At 43.7% G+C, this 16,874-nt stretch overlaps 1 protein-coding gene and 1 non-coding gene across 2 annotated transcripts in view; both read left to right on the top strand.

Moving 5' to 3' along the window:
• The window catches only part of LOC126335095 (uncharacterized), a 499,726-nt gene that overhangs the window by 161,454 nt on the left and 321,398 nt on the right, over nucleotides 1-16,874 (top strand). The gene's annotated exons all lie outside the window — the stretch shown is intronic.
• Trnat-ugu (transfer RNA threonine (anticodon UGU)) lies at nucleotides 16,014-16,088 on the top strand. The gene has a single exon. It is a non-coding gene; the product is annotated as a tRNA-Thr (tRNA).

Raw genomic sequence — 16,874 nt, 5'->3', positions numbered from 1 at the left:
GTTCATCAGTTGCGTTTTTACGTTGTCTTCTGTTTTCAGTAAGCTGATTAACTTCTTGTGTAATCCATTTCCTCTTGGATTTAGATTTCCAAACTCTCTCTCCCGCTGATTTGTATATAGCAGATTTAATTTGTTCCCAGTCTTCTTTTACTCCCCAAATTTTGGAAATTTTTAGCTAGGTTGTCGTTTGCTGTTCACAATGCCTTGCCAGTGTCTGTTTTTTCAGTTTTTCTATTTCCCATTTCTGTTTTACTGCCATTTTCTTCAGGCATCTGAATGTGAGCGAACTTTTCATCAGGACCAGGCTGGAGTCACTTTCTATGTTTGCAGTTGGATACCGGATGAAATCTTTAACTTCCTTTCTAAAACGTGGTTTCATTAAAAGTGTAATTGATTGTTGTCTCCTTACGACTCATGGGGCTGTCAGGGTGTATCTTCATCTCTTATTATGTAGGAAAAGTGTGTCTGTAACAACTAATTGGTGCCTCTAGCCAGGGGCGATTCTAGAAGTCGGTCAAGGGTGCGGGGGGGGGGGGGAGGGGCTAATGGCGGGGGCGAAGGGGGAATATCGCTTAACAGAAGGAGAGTTGGGGTCCTCCACCGACAAATTGGTAAAATTTGGTGTTGCTTAGTTTTTGGTAATTGTTTTGGAGTTCAGGACAAAAACTTGCCTACAGAATGTGTGTGCCCGGGAAAATAATACGATTTGACCCAGATCTCCGGCGATTTCGAATTTTTTGTCTGGGGCCAGCAATTTAAGTGTTGGTAGGCATACCCGGCATATTTAGCTTTCTTGATTATTGTAAGTGGTACTCGTACATTAATATACATTCAATGTATATTAATAAATAATAAGGCTCCCATTTTAAGTTAAATGATATTTATTGGTTTGGATAGTACGCTATTTGCCGCTCTTATTGTTTTGTTAAATGTTGAAATACATTGCAACCTATATTGCTACGTAGTTATAAAAAGAGAGCGAATTTGTTGATGTAACATATTCGCTGATTTCTAAAGTCATTTTATCCAGTGTAATATGATATTCTACTTGGGGGGGGGGGGGGGGGGGGGAGGAACTATAGACCCCCCTTGCCACCGCCCCAGCCTCTAGCAGAACACGATTAATCGGGCTCCTCCTTCATTACTTCTTCAAAGTCCATAGTCACCGGCAATCTCCACTTTCTGATCTTCATCCAGATTCGTATTCCCCCCCATGATAATCAAGTTTTCACTTCCCTTAACATGTCTTATCACGCTACTTATTTCTTCGTATATTTCGTTAATATGGGGGTAAGGAATGACTGAAAGAGGAAGTCGCCTGGTAGAATTTTGCACAGAGAAAAACTTAGTCATAGTGTCGCGTCCCAAGCGTGGGTTTTGCGAGGGATTGAGCGACACGGTTCGTAAACGGGAATTAGCCGGTTGACCTAATTGAGAGGGAGACTTTTGATCTGGCTAAGATGTTAAATTCCCTGGTGTGAAGGTACAAGGCTAGGATGTTGGTAGAAGTAAACTCGTATGGACGTTATAAAAGTTCTAATTTATTCATAAAGAATACAGATCACCCTAACTGCGTAGTGATTGTACCTACAGAATAGCCAAGCCCATTACAGAGACGGTGACTGACTTCCACCGTTCTGGCTGCCTGATAGAACTTTCCAGCACTTTGCTGCCCACACTAGCACCCTACGTCAGAGTCCCGCGGTCGCTGCCTAAACGCTCATCGGCGACTATCTCCAACTGTCTGCCTGCAGCCCGCCCTCAGCCCAAGTCGGCTGCTACTCACGCTGACTACCGTCGCTGCCTAAACCCGAGAGAGAGAGATCCCCGGAGCGGCGTGCCTCCGAGTTTTGTTAGCTCTTCCCCTTCGACCCCGCCAGCGCTTGGCATGACGTAGCGTCGAGTGCAACTTTTCCTTATTAGGGATTGTTTTAGTATTAACTTCAGTACTTTTCTTCAGAAGCTGGGTGGAGGGGTAGAGGGGCCTCTCCCTATATGGTCACGCACTGCGTCCTGAGCCCTTCATTGGATCCTCATGACGTAGTGCGGTCCCCACCTAGGGCCCTCTTTCTTTCTCTCTCCGCTCCCAGACTTCTCCCTCTAGCCAAGAGTGTTGATACTGCAAGTTATTGTTTATTAAGGGACCTGCCCAGAGCGCCCTGTTTATCTTAATAGCTGAGTCTGCTTCCTTGCTTATCACGCGCAGCTGCCTGGCCGCTTGGACCGCCGCCTCGGCTATTTGGCTGCGTCGTTATCTTTTGTGACCCCTCTGACACGCCTGGCGTCCCCTGTTAACTCTATCTCCCCGTATGATTTCTGGTGTATCGTCTGAGAACAACTGCATTTAGACTTGGCTTTTCTGCGGTTACAACACCTCCCCCGCCAGGGAAATTGGCGTTACTCCTCAGAGTAGCGTCAATTGTGACTCTTTTTTTTCCATTACATGCTTTACAGATTTGTTTATTACATTAGCATCTGATATGTTATATTTTTCATTTTCATTTAGTAAAGTCAAATTCATTAAACACACAATAATACAATTACATTATACATGCCTAACATTCAGTTATGTCAAAAGCATTTGCATTAAAATCAAAAGACACTTTCATTGATACATACATTCACATTTCAATTAGAATTACATTTCAAATACAGTTACATTTTAATTACATATTTCAAATACAGTTATTTAACGTCTGTTTCTGAAAGCGACCGTATCACCTTGGTCTTTTCCACATCTTTCATAAATTACTATCTCTTCAGTTTCTTTATTACTGTGTCTTCTAGCTGAACTAGTCTCTGGGTATTGGTTCACTATGGTATTTCTTATACATACTTTTCCACAACAATCACTGTCTTCAAAATATTTCCATATACTTTTAAAACGGTCTTTACAACATTTACAGTTTTTACAACAGCATGTTATTATGATTAGAATAACTATTGATATGGCTACATACGTAGTTATGGAGTAATGTGTGAAGTACCTGGAGTACTTCATTTCCTCCTCTTGTCTCTCTACCATCTTCTGGACATCATCCAGTCTTTTTCCTGCGACTTTCAAGTCGTCTAACTGTGTTATTACCTGGTCCAACGGCAAATCTAATGCTAACGTTGAGACATTCCTTTTTTCCTTGTTTACCACGCAACAATCGAATTCTAGATTGATCTGCGGAACTATGTCTTTCTTCGTCACATTACTCTGAATCACTCTATCTGTTTGTATGAACACTCTAGTGCCATACCCCTTACATTTACTGTAAAAACTAATTTTTCCTACCCCTTTTATTACTAGGTCCTTTGGTGGTTCCCTTCCACACAATACTGTTAAGCCTTCTTCCTTCGGTGCTACATATAGCCATTCGTTACTGTTTAGATGAGTCCAAAGGCTCTGATTCAGTGCGACTATTTTTCGCACACAGTCTTCCGGAATTTCTCTTACCGGTTGCAACAATTTGGCTTCGCACTCTTCGTGGTCGAATGTTGACAGCAAGGCGAATGCTTGTTTGCACAGTCTCCTATTTTTACTTAGCTCCTTGCATTTTAGTTCCTCCGCAGAAAGTTTCGCGTACTGCCTTTTGGATTCATCTATTAGTAAGAATTCTTTCTCTGGCTGTATGTACACATATTTACCTTTCATGTTTGGAATTTCTTTTGGTAGTGGGAGTACTCTATACAAATTGAAATTGTTATTATTTATTAATGGAATATTAATTACATATCCTAGTATGCTACCTGAGATGAAAACATCTAAATCAATTATTCTTAACAATAGATAACCTGAGGACTCCGTAAGAGGAACAGGAAACTTTACATCTTTTAGTTCTTCCCGTATTAAACTTAGGTATTTTACAATTTGGACTGGATTAATTATATGAGGCTGTAGTATTCCCTTCTGAGCATTTACAATGGCATTTATCATTTGTTCGTATTCCTCTTCGATCTGACCAAACACTGCCGATAGTTGTAATACTTGCTCTGTTACTGTGGCGAAGGACGCTACACGTTTAAACCCTATATCGATTTCCTTCACGTATTCCTTCATGAATCGTTCTAGTCTTTGCATACCTGTCTTCAGAACGTGCTCATTTGACTCTAGTGTATATACCGTCCTGTTTACTCCCGCCAATGTGGCTCTTACCACTGCCACCTGTTCCTTTGTTAGCCTCAACAACCCTTCTGAGTTTTTCTCCATAGCGTCTATTCTTTCCTTATAGTATGCTGCATCTGCTTCGTCCAACGTCCCGAACAGTATTTTACTTACCTGCCCGACGAAGTTGAATACTCCTCTCTTCCTTCTGGTCTCGTGTTTCGTTAGCTGCTGTACTAAAAGTTGCAATCCTGTGATTTTTTCCACATGATGGGTTACTTGTTGGTCTAGTACCCTGCATTCTATTAATCCTACATTTAATTGTGTTAGTGTTTCTCGGCACCTTTGTACCGCTGCCCTACCATACCTCTCTGCATTCTGAAACCTTTCTGTTATTATATCTAGATTTACGTATGTGACTATTCTCCATGTGGTACTGTATATTTCTACCTGTCCTCTATTATCGTAATATAGTCCTGATGAACTCGGAAATGGCGTCACTTGGTACTTATTTGTTGCATGCTCTGATGCAGTGATGTAGTATGCTGTTATCACTATGACGAATTTCACGACCTGCCACTTGAGTGCCATACCTGAATTTTAAAAGAATTGTTTCAGTCTGTTGGCATGTACTTTTGTTTCCTTATTTCTTTTAACTTTTATTACTACGTTAGGACCTTCCACTTTTACTACTTCAAATGGACCTCTCCATTGTGAATCTAATTTCCGAGATCTACCCCGTCTCACCGACTCATCGTGCAGTAATACTTTATCTCCTACCTTGAAGTTTTTTGGATTTTGTTTCATGTCATACTGTTCCTTACTGATTTTCTTACTTCTTATAATCGAGTCTCTGGCCACTCTGTGGGCTTCCTGCATTCTCGCTCTTAGTTTATTTACATACATTTCATAATTGTAACTTACCTGCTGTGTTTCTTGCTGCAGTACTCCTGGTATATTAACCTTTCTTCCGTATAGTAATTCAAATGGTGTGTATCCTGTGCTGCTGTGTGGTGTAGTGTTGAACACAAAAATTGCATACGGTAGCCATTTGTCCCAAGAACTTTGATCTCCTGTTACAAAGTGTCTGAGATACTCTACAATAGTTCTATGACTTCTTTCTAGTGCACCATTTGATTCAGGGTGGTACGCTGTAGTATTTATACGCTTTACCTTCAACAATTTACATACACTTTTAAATACATCACTCAGAAAGTTAGACCCTTGATCTGTTAATAATACTGATGGAATTCCATACCTTAATACTACGTTTTCCACAAATGCCTCAGCTACTGTTTCGGCATCTTGTTTGTCAATTGGGATTGCTAAGGTAAATTTACTCAGATCGTCTTGGAATGTTAACATGTACCTTTTTCCTGTATTAGATACATCTAGTGGACCCACTATATCCATCGCACACTTTCCGAATACTGTTTCTGCTGTGTCTGTAATTTCTAAGGGCATCCTAGTTTTCATTTGCGTGTTTTTATTCTTTTGACACGATGGGCATTTCCTAATGTAATTTTCAATGTCACGCTTCATTCCGCGCCACTGCTTGTATGCTTTAATTCTTTCGAGTGTCCTGTGCATTCCTTGGTGACCTCCCAAGGGATTGTCATGCATTTCCTTTAGTATATTTTCTTTTTCTTCGGGACTAATTTCCTCACCACTATCCGTTTCCTGTTCTATTTCACTCGACACTTGTGCTTGCCGCACGTTTACGGAACTTTCTTCCCCATTTGCTTTTGCTGCCGAGATCTCTGTCTCCACCTTCTGCTTCGCATCTATCTCTTCCTTCCCTTCATGCCTTATTCTACTCAGCGCATCCGCATTACTATTTAACTTTCCTGGCTTGTATATTACTTCATAATCATACTCCTCGAGTTTCAGTCTCCACTTCAGGAGTCTCGAACTCGCATCTTTGACACTAAATATCCACGTTAGTGGCTTATGGTCTGTCACTACAGTGAACTTTCTGCCATATACATATGGTCTGAACTGTTTTACTGCGTAAACTATAGCCAACAACTCTTTTTCCGTTGTGCTATAATTTAGTTCGGCTTTGTTCAATGCTCTGGATGCATATGCGATGGGCAAGTCTTCGCCAATCTTCTTACCTTGCGATAACACTGCACCCAAGGCTGCGTTACTCGCATCCGTTGTAATGATGAACGGTTTCGTAAAGTCAGGGTACTGAAGTAACGGAGGGTTTATTAATTTCTCTTTTAGTTCTTCGAACGCATTGTTCTGACGTTCGCTCCATCGGTACTCCACTCCCTTTTTTAAGAGCTCATGGAGAGGTTTCGCAATCTTGCTGAAGTTAGCAATGAAACGGCGGTAGTAACCTATCAATCCGAGAAACCCTTTTAGTTCCTTAGTTGTCTTTGGCTGTGGGAAGAACTTCACCTTCTCCACCTTCGCCACATCTGGTGATATTCCTTTGTCAGTGATGCAATGACCTAGGAAGATTACTTCCTTCCTCAGGAATTCACACTTGTCTGGTTGCAGCTTCAAATTGTGCTCTCGCAACCTGTCAAATATTTCCCGGAGCTTTTCGTTATGCTCCTGCAGGTTTTTCCCATAGCATACTATGTCGTCTAGATATACAAAGCATTTCACTCCTTGTAAACCTGCCAAGACTGTATTCATCAGTCTCTGAAAACATCCTGGGGCTCCCTTCAGTCCCATCGGCATTCGTTTGTATTCGTAATGCTGATAGTTTGAGCTAAATGCCGTTTTCTCTCTGTCCTTCTCGTCCGTCAATATTTGATGGTACCCGCTTGCGAGGTCAAGCGTCGAGAAGTACTTAGCTTGCCCTAACTGATCCAGTATCTCGGAGATATTCGGTAGTGGAAATGCATCGCCTACAGTGATATCATTTAATCGTCTGTAGTCCACTACGATTCTCCATTTCTGTTTGCCACTAGCGTCTAGCTTCTTTGGAACTAACAGTAACGGTGCGTTCCAAGCGCTCTTACTCTCGACAATTATGTCATCTCTTAGCATCTGCTCTATTTGCTCCCTTAGCACTTCCTTTTGCGCTTCCGGGATCCTGTACGGTCTAGCGTTTACTACCTTTCCCGCGTGTTCCGGTGCAATCGGTATTCTGTGCTTCACTGCGGAAGTATAGGACAGGTTGTCCCCTGGTAGATAAAATACATCTCCGTATTCCGCGCAAACCTCTGCTAGAGCGCTTTTCTCTTCAGCGTTCAAATGATCCATTCTTAATTGCCTTCGCAACACACTAGTACGACTTTCTGTCTTTCCTATGACATTAGTACAACATTTTACTTCGCGTATTTTCCCTACTTTTTCTAATTCTTCCGTCATTAACCTGACGTTTCCTAACTGCACTCTGTCTTCTGACAAGTTTAATGCACTTACTATGCATTTCCCATTTCGCACTTTTACTAACGCTTCAGGTACATGTACCCCTTGTGCAATCTCCTGCCTAGGAATAATCATTTCCTTTTCGATTCCCCTTTTTACATTTCCTTCCACCTTTAATAACATTATTTTTTCCTCTCGGGGCCCTATTTCCCCGCCTACTTCTGAATCTTGTTCGTTCTCATGTCCCTTTGGCTCTTCCTCTACTACTAAGGGTATATCTCGCCCTTTTAGTCTAACTATTTTACCTGCATAGTCTAACTTAACTCTATGCTCTGTCAAGAAATTTCTGCCTATCAGTCCGTCGTACGGAATATCTAATCCTCTCCCGTACACGTGAAATTTTTGCCCTACTTGCTCAGAACCGTCCACACTTAAGTGTACCTGTACCGTACCTATTGTGCTGACGGCCTCACTGGTTACACCTTTTAGCCGAAGCCTTTCCGCTTCATTAATTGCAAGTGTACTATTTATCGGAATACTCGTTCTCTTGAGCAGACACAACTGTGCTCCAGTGTCTATTAGCAACTTCAAATATCTTTTTAATTCTATGCAGTATAAAACCAAAACGTCATTTTCTGTTGCACAGTCGATTACCCTAACTGAGGGTTTACCTATCGCAACAAGGCCCGACTGTGCGGCCTTGCCGCCTCTTAGTTTCCCTGCACCACTTTACCGGTTTTGCTCGATACTGGCACCCTGCCTTTTCTCCATGCGTGCCAGGGCCCTGCGTGACAATCTTTCGCGTAAAGTCCCGGCCGCTTACACTTGAAACAAGCAACGTCTTTTACCCTCGTACACGGAATTCCACAGTTCCCTGGTAGATTACATTGTGGGCACCTCCACTCTCGTAACCCTCCATCAGCTTCCCTATGATTTCCTCTAAAGTCTCTTGTATCTATCGGCTGAATTTTTCTTAATCTTACCCGGCATTCCGCGTCTGTATGTCCTGGCTTGTCGCACCCGTAACAAAAATTCGTAAACTCTTTGCCCGTCATTATCCGTACTCTTCCCTCTGGCCTATTCTTTCTACACTTGCTTGCCATGTGCCTTCTCAATCCACAATTGAAACATTTCAAATCTCTAATATCTCTGGTATTCTTCACCGTTTCCTTTCCCCGGTTGAAAGTTACTCTTGGGGCTAGTCCCCGCTCTTTCATTGACGGTATTGCACTTTCTTCTTGCAATGCTAGTTCCACGGCCGCTGCTAGCGTGATTTCATCGCCTCTACTTCTTACTATCGTCTGTATTCTATCATTGCTTAACCCTTGTATAAAGCATGCTCTTCCTAGTGAATCAACCAGTTCTATTGCGCCCTTTAAGTTCTCCCTAGCCGTAACTCTGCTTACTGCTTCCCTGAAATCCCTTTGCATTTCATCTATTCGGCTTGCCCATGTCGCAATTGGCTCTCCTTGTCCCTGTCTCGATTGAAATATCTTGCACGCGTAGTAGTCAATGGTACGCTTACTCGCATAATTTTCCTCTAGAACATGTTTTACTTCCTGCCATGTCCCCGTGCGTTCCCTTACTTGCAGCCTCGATCTGGCCTCTCCGGTTATTTTGGCTTTAACAAACTTCAGTAACGTTTCGTGTTCCTCCGGTTTCACAAGTTCAAATGCAGCGTCTACATTTTCAATAAACTCCCTAAGATCTCTCTTATTTCCTTCGAACACTTTTGGAACTATACACAAGGCTTCTTTCACTGATATCTTACCGCTACTGGAGGATGACGGAACTTCGTTAGTATGGGCCATCTTACCAACTTAACTATGTTAGCACTTTACAATACAAGATACAAAATTCTTAATATAATTTTATATGTACCGCTTCTCTTGTGGTGCGCCGTCTGTTCCGCTGATCCGCGTTGTCCCGCGTTGTGCCGCGATGCTCCGCGCTGTCTCTGTGCTCTCTATGCCCGCGCTGTTCCGCGCTGCCGCGATGCGTCGGCCGCCGCTCTGCTGGGCTGTGCCGACCCCGTCGCTCGCCTCGGCTGCCGCTGCTACGGCTGCTGCCGCTGCTCGGCCCGGACCCCCGGTCTCGAACGCTGGCTGCTTAGGCACCTCTGTGCCTCGTCGCTCCGCGTCGTGCTGCCGCTATCCTGCGTTGCCCTGCACCCGCGAGGACTACTTCTCTGGACTCTGTCGTAGTGGGGCTACTAATGCTGAAAGTTGCGAGTCGCCACAACTTCCTGCTAATTGCCACAGTCGCTGTAGCAAAATCTACTGGCTCCTATCTCCTTTTTGCCTATATGCCTTTGTGGTACCCCACACCTGGCACCAAAACTTTTATTTATGTCGCGTCCCAAGCGTGGGTTTTGCGAGGGATTGAGCGACACGGTTCGTAAACGGGAATTAGCCGGTTGACCTAATTGAGAGGGAGACTTTTGATCTGGCTAAGATGTTAAATTCCCTGGTGTGAAGGTACAAGGCTAGGATGTTGGTAGAAGTAAACTCGTATGGACGTTATAAAAGTTCTAATTTATTCATAAAGAATACAGATCACCCTAACTGCGTAGTGATTGTACCTACAGAATAGCCAAGCCCATTACAGAGACGGTGACTGACTTCCACCGTTCTGGCTGCCTGATAGAACTTTCCAGCACTTTGCTGCCCACACTAGCACCCTACGTCAGAGTCCCGCGGTCGCTGCCTAAACGCTCATCGGCGACTATCTCCAACTGTCTGCCTGCAGCCCGCCCTCAGCCCAAGTCGGCTGCTACTCACGCTGACTACCGTCGCTGCCTAAACCCGAGAGAGAGAGATCCCCGGAGCGGCGTGCCTCCGAGTTTTGTTAGCTCTTCCCCTTCGACCCCGCCAGCGCTTGGCATGACGTAGCGTCGAGTGCAACTTTTCCTTATTAGGGATTGTTTTAGTATTAACTTCAGTACTTTTCTTCAGAAGCTGGGTGGAGGGGTAGAGGGGCCTCTCCCTATATGGTCACGCACTGCGTCCTGAGCCCTTCATTGGATCCTCATGACGTAGTGCGGTCCCCACCTAGGGCCCTCTTTCTTTCTCTCTCCGCTCCCAGACTTCTCCCTCTAGCCAAGAGTGTTGATACTGCAAGTTATTGTTTATTAAGGGACCTGCCCAGAGCGCCCTGTTTATCTTAATAGCTGAGTCTGCTTCCTTGCTTATCACGCGCAGCTGCCTGGCCGCTTGGACCGCCGCCTCGGCTATTTGGCTGCGTCGTTATCTTTTGTGACCCCTCTGACACGCCTGGCGTCCCCTGTTAACTCTATCTCCCCGTATGATTTCTGGTGTATCGTCTGAGAACAACTGCATTTAGACTTGGCTTTTCTGCGGTTACAACAATAGCTAACATTTGGTTTAAGAATCATGAAAGAAGGTTGTGTACTTGGGAGATGCCTGGAGACACTGGAAAGTTTCAGATAGATTAGATAATGGTAAGACAGAGATTTTCGATCCAGGTTTTAAGTTGTAAGACATTTTCAGAGGCCCTATACAAGGGCGATGTACTTGAGGGCAATATTGTGGAGATGGAAGAGGACATAGATGAGGATGAAATGGGAGATATGATAATGCGTGTGGACTCTGACCACAGTGTATTGGTTATGAACTGTAGATTAAAACCGAAGAAACTGCAAAAAGGTGGGAATTTAAGGCGATAGGACCTGGATAAACTGAAAGAACCAGAGGTTGTAGAGAGTGTGAGAGAGAGCATTAGGGAACGATTGACAAGAACAGGGGAAAGAAATTCAGTAGAAGAAGAATGGATAGCTTTGAGAGATGAAATAGTGAAATCAGCAGAGGATGAAGTAGGTAAAAAGACAAGAACAAGTAGACATCATTGGGTAACAGAACAGATATTCAATTTAATTGATGAAAGGAGAAAATATAGAAATGCAGTAAATGAAACAGGCAAAAAGGTATACAAACGATTCAATGAGATCAACGGGAAGTGCAAAATGGCTTAGCAGGGATGGCTAGAGAACAAATGTGAGGATGTAGAGGTGTATATCACTAGGGGTAAGATAGATACTGCCTACAGGAAAATTAAAGAGACCTTTGGAGAAAAGAGAACCACTTGTATGAATATCAAGAGCTCAGATGAAAAACCAGTTCTAAGCAAAGAAGGGAAAGCAGATAATTGGAAGGGTATATGGAGGGTCTATACAAGGGCGATGTACTTGAGGGCAATATTGTGGAGATGGAAGAGGACATAGATGAGGATGAAATGGGAGATATGATAATGCGTGAAGAATTTGACAGAGCACTGAAAGACCTAAGTCGAAACATGGCTCCGGGAGTAGACAATATTCTATTAGAAGTACTGATAGTCTTGGGAAGCCAGCCATGACTAAACTCTACCATCTGGTGACGAATGGAAAAACTGGCAGAAGCTGACAACGGGGAAGATCACTTTGAATGCCGTAGAAATTTTAGAGCACGGAGACAATAGGAAAGGCTAACTTACGTTTCTATCATTTGTAGATTTAGAGAAAGCTTTTGGCATTGTTGACTGGAATACTAATTTTCAACTTCTGAAGGTGACAGGGGTGAAATACAGGGAGCGAAAGGCTATTTACAATTTGTACAGAAACCAGATGGCAGTTATAAGAGTCGAGGGACACGAAAGGGAAGCAGTGGTTGGGGAGGGAGTGAGACAGGGTTGTAGCCTCTCCCCAATGTTATTCAATTTATATATTGAGCAAGCAGTAAAGGAAACAAAAGAAAAATTTAGATTAGTTATTAAAATCCAGGGAGAAGAAATAAAAACTTTGAGGTTCGCCGATGACATTGTAATTCTGTTAGAGATACCAAAGGACTTGCAACAGCAGTTGAACGGAATGGACAGTATCTTGAAAGGAGGATACAAGATGAACATCAACAAAAGCAAAACGAGGATAATGGAATGTAGTCGAATTAAGTCGGGTGATGCTGAGGGAATTAGATTAGGAAATGAGACACTTAAAATAGTAAAGGAGTTTTGCTATTTGGGGAGCAAAATAACTGATGATGGTCGAAGTAGAGAGGATATAAAATGTAGACTGGCAATGGCAAGGACAGCGTTTCTGAAGAAGAGAAGTTTGTTAACATCGAGTGTAGATTTAAGTGTCAGGAAGTCATTTCTGAAAGTATTTGTATGGAGTGTAGCCATGTATGGAAGTGAAACATGGACGATAAATAGTTTAGACAAGAAGAGAATAGAATCTTTAAAAATGTGAAGCTACAGAAGAATGCTGAAGATTAGATCGGTAGATCACGTATCTAATGAGGAGGTACTGAACAGAATTGGGGAGAAGAGGAATTTGTGGCACAACTTGACTAGAAGAAGGGATCGGTTGGTTGGACACATTCTGAGGCATCAAGGGATCACCAATTTGATAATGGAGGGCAGCGTGTAAGGTGAAGATCGTAGAGGGAGACCAAGAGATGAATACACTAAGCAGATTGAGAAGGATGTAGGTTGCAGTAGGTATTTGGAGATGAAGAAGCTTGCACAGGATAGATTAGCATGGAGAGCTGCATCCAGCCAGTCTCTAGACTGAAGACGACAACAACAACAACAACAACATTTCGTCAACTATCACATCCACTTCTTTGGATGTTGGCGTGCACAATTGTATTACTATAGCGTACATTAGTTTAATTTGAACTTTGACTAATATTATCCTAGAGCTGTATTGCTCATTTCACTTGACACGTTAGGCAGCGATTTTTCCTTAAAATCACTCCAATTCCTCTTACCTCTGGACTGTCTTGATCAAATGCGGCGTGACTCTTGTGACTCGGTATTCTTCAAGCCAAAAGTCTCTTGGTAGGTGCCATCTCATCTCAGATATGCCAGGAACGCCGATTTACAGTCGTTGACGTCAAGTTTTGGGTTTCGCAGTTTCCCTTACTGTAGCAGTGTTCTCACATTCCAAGTGGCTAGTTACGATAGTCGTCACACACAGTGGCGTTTCCTCTGCCCCCTCCCCCCCCCCCCCCCCCCCCCAATTAGGAAGAGGTGTAGTTGTTTCCCTTCGTCGCGTCAAGGACCTTAAAGGCATTTCATAGATCCCTCCAGTTCTTTACACAACCTGTAGCATAAACATGCCCTTGCATTCGTAAGCGACTGTACTCGACAGGGCGTAAATTCAGTTCCGCGAGTAGGAGAATCCAGCGAAGTTAGTACAAACGAAAAGCAACACACGGCCAATGTTGGCTTCCGTGTTTAACGTACGATGAATACAACGTAGTGCTAAATATACCTGAATGGTATACTAATACCTGCCAAAGACCGCAGTTCGTAAATACTGATTTGCAACAGCATTACAACGGGAAAATCATTCGTATATTGTCACACATTTGTAATATTGAACTGAGATTCAGAGTCCATGCCCCGACGATCAGTAGATGTGAACTGTATAAGATTCCACAGAAATGAAACCATATTGCATAAAACATTTGTACAAGGGTCGTTCAATCAGTAACGCAACAATTTTTTTCTCTGCCAATTTCGGTTGAAAAGAGGCGAAATTCGTATTGGGACATCGTTAAAGATTCCCGCTTCAGGTCCTATAGTGTCATAAAGTTCCGACAGATAGCGGCGCTATACGTAGCATTCAAAATGGCGTCTGTAACGAGGATGCGCTCGAAACACTGAGTTTCTTTTGGCGGAAAACCAGACCATCGCAGATATTCATAGGCGCTTGGAGTATGCCTACTGAGACCTGGCAGTAAACAAAATCACGGTGAGTCGTCGGGCGAGGGGTCGGTCATCATTACGACAAAGTGATGCAATCCTGTCCAATCTTCCGCATGCCAGTCGGCCTCGCCGGCCGGAGTGGCCAAACGGTTCTAGGCGCTACAGTCTGGAACCGCACGGCGGCTACGGTCGTAGGTTCGAATCCTGCCTCGGGCATGGATCTATGTGATGTCCTTAGGTTAGTTAGGTTTAAGTAGCTGTAAGTTCTAGGGGACTGAGGACCTCAAAAGTTAAGTCCCATAGTGCTCAGAGCCATTTGAACCGGCCGGCCTCACAGAGCTGTGACTCATGCGGTCTAGGAACGTGCGGACACTCTTATTCGAAACTAGAACTATGAATTACACTCTTCAGCTGCTGACAGTTGTGTGTCCAAAGTAGGTCAGCTGTTGTTTTAACATTAGACCTTCCAGGGAGAAACCTGGTTTTATTTGCTCCAATATTGATCTGTTGGTTCTCTTTGCAGTCCATGGAACTCTAAGAAGTTTCCTCCAACACCACAATTCGAAGGAGTCAATTCTTCGTCGTTCAGCCTTTCTAATGGTCCAGATCTCACATCCATACATCACAACTGGAAAGACCATAGCCCTCACAATACGGATCTTTGTTGCGAGTGTTATATCTCTGTACCTTATAACCTTGTCAATGTTTGACATCGCCTGTCTACCGAGCAACATGCGTCTCCGGATTTCATGGCTGCAGTCGCCGTCAGCAGAGATCTGGGAACCGAGATAACTGAATGTGGTCACTACCTACATGGTTTCTCCTGCTATATTACATGGTAAGTGTAGTTGCCATAATTTTCGTTTTCTTCACATCCAGCCTAAGACCGGCCTTTTCACTTTCGTCTTTCACCTTCAGCTGGAGTGTTCTCAATTCCACTTCACTTTCTGCCAACAGGATCGTATCATCTGGGTACCTGAGGTTGTTTACATTTATTCCAGCTATTTTAATTCCTGTTTCTCCGTCATCTAGCCTCGCATTCCTCATAACATGTTCTGCATACAGACTGAATAAGTGCGGTGACAGTATGCAGCCTTGCAGGACCCCTTTCTGAATCTTTGTCCATTTCGTTGTTCCTTACATAGTTCTCACTGTGGCTTCTTGGTCTAGGTATAAACTCCGTATCAGATGAATGAGGTGATCTGGTACACCCATGTTTTTCAGTACGTTCTATAATTTGTTGTGATCGACGCAGTCAAAGGCTTTGGCGTAGTCAATAAAGCAGAGGCACTCATCTCTCTGGAATTCTCTTGCTTTATCCCTCATCCACCGAATGTTAGCATTTTGATCTCTAGTTCCTCTTCCTTTCCTAATCCAGGTTGTTCTTCTGGTAGCTCTCGATCTAGATATTGGCGAAGTCTATTTTGTAAAATTTTCAACATGATTCTGCTAGCATGTGAGATAAGTGTGATTGTTCGGCAATCTGAGCATTCTTAAGAACTTCTCTTCTTTGGAAGGGGGCGAATACTGATCTTTTCCAGTCATCTGGCCACTGCTGCTTGATCCATATTTTTTGACATATTGAGTGCTGCACTTTCATGCATCCTTTCCAGTGACTTTAAACAATTCTGCTGGTATTTCATCTTGTCCACTAGTTTTGTTATCAGCTATATTTTCAAGGGCCCACTGGATTTCGCTCTCCAAAATATAAGGCTCTATTACATATTACCGGAAGTCTTACGGGACGTGGTAAGAATGTCTTCCACGAGTAATGAGTGTGTTGGGTAGGGACACTACGAATGTAGTGCGTGGACCTATAAGGTGAGAATGTGGGTCTCGCGGGAGGCGTGCGCGAGATAGTCCCTGCAGTCGGCATATCCCTTATGCCCTCGGTGGCTCAGATGAATAGAGCGCCTGCCTTGTAAGCAGGAGATGCCGGGTTCGAGTCTCGGTCGGGGCACACATTTTCACCTGTCCCCGTTGATATACTATCAACGCCTGTCAGCAGCTGAAGGTATTAATATATAATTCTAATTCCGTTCTACACGGCTGCAGGTCATCAATGGTGTCTATTCTTTCGGAGATGTTCGGAAGAACAGACACCATATCCATATAAACTCTTATTCGAGGTGATCGAAGGATCACAATCAAACACCTCGCTGCATAACTAGCCGTCTCTGTTGGTAGTGCTGACACGCTTGTCTACCAGTTGGGATAGCTAAATGTGTGTGGCCGCTGGGGTTCTCGTCCCTAACGGAAGGAAGGCCATACAGAGCAACGAAGGACCATTTGTGCGGCATTGCTTGCACATTACGAAGCTCACCTTGACAATTTTTTGCCGAACATCGTCACAGGCGATGAATCATGAGTTCATCACCTCGAACCGGAGAGAATGTGCCAATCTATGGAGAGGCGCCACACCACCTATCCTCCGAAGAGAAAGTTCAAAGCCGCACCCTGAGCCAGTAAAGTCATGGTGAGGGTCTTTTGGGACTCTTTAGGGGTTATTCTGTTTAATTTCCTTTCCCTTGGTGCAACGATCAGCTCTGAAGTGTATTGTGCTGCCCTCAGGAAACTGAAGAAACGATTTCTCCTTCTCCGTGACAACGCAAGGTCTCACACAAGTATGCGCACCCGAGATGAGTTCAAATGTTCAAAATGTGTGTGAAATCTTATGGGGTTTAACTGCTAAGGTCATCAGTCACTAAGCTTACACACTACTTAACCTAAATTATCCTAAGGACAA

This window comes from Schistocerca gregaria, chromosome 2 (assembly GCF_023897955.1).
Source record: "Schistocerca gregaria isolate iqSchGreg1 chromosome 2, iqSchGreg1.2, whole genome shotgun sequence".
Lineage (NCBI taxonomy): Eukaryota > Metazoa > Arthropoda > Insecta > Orthoptera > Acrididae > Schistocerca > Schistocerca gregaria.
This window is presented reverse-complemented; position numbering and strand designations above follow the sequence as displayed.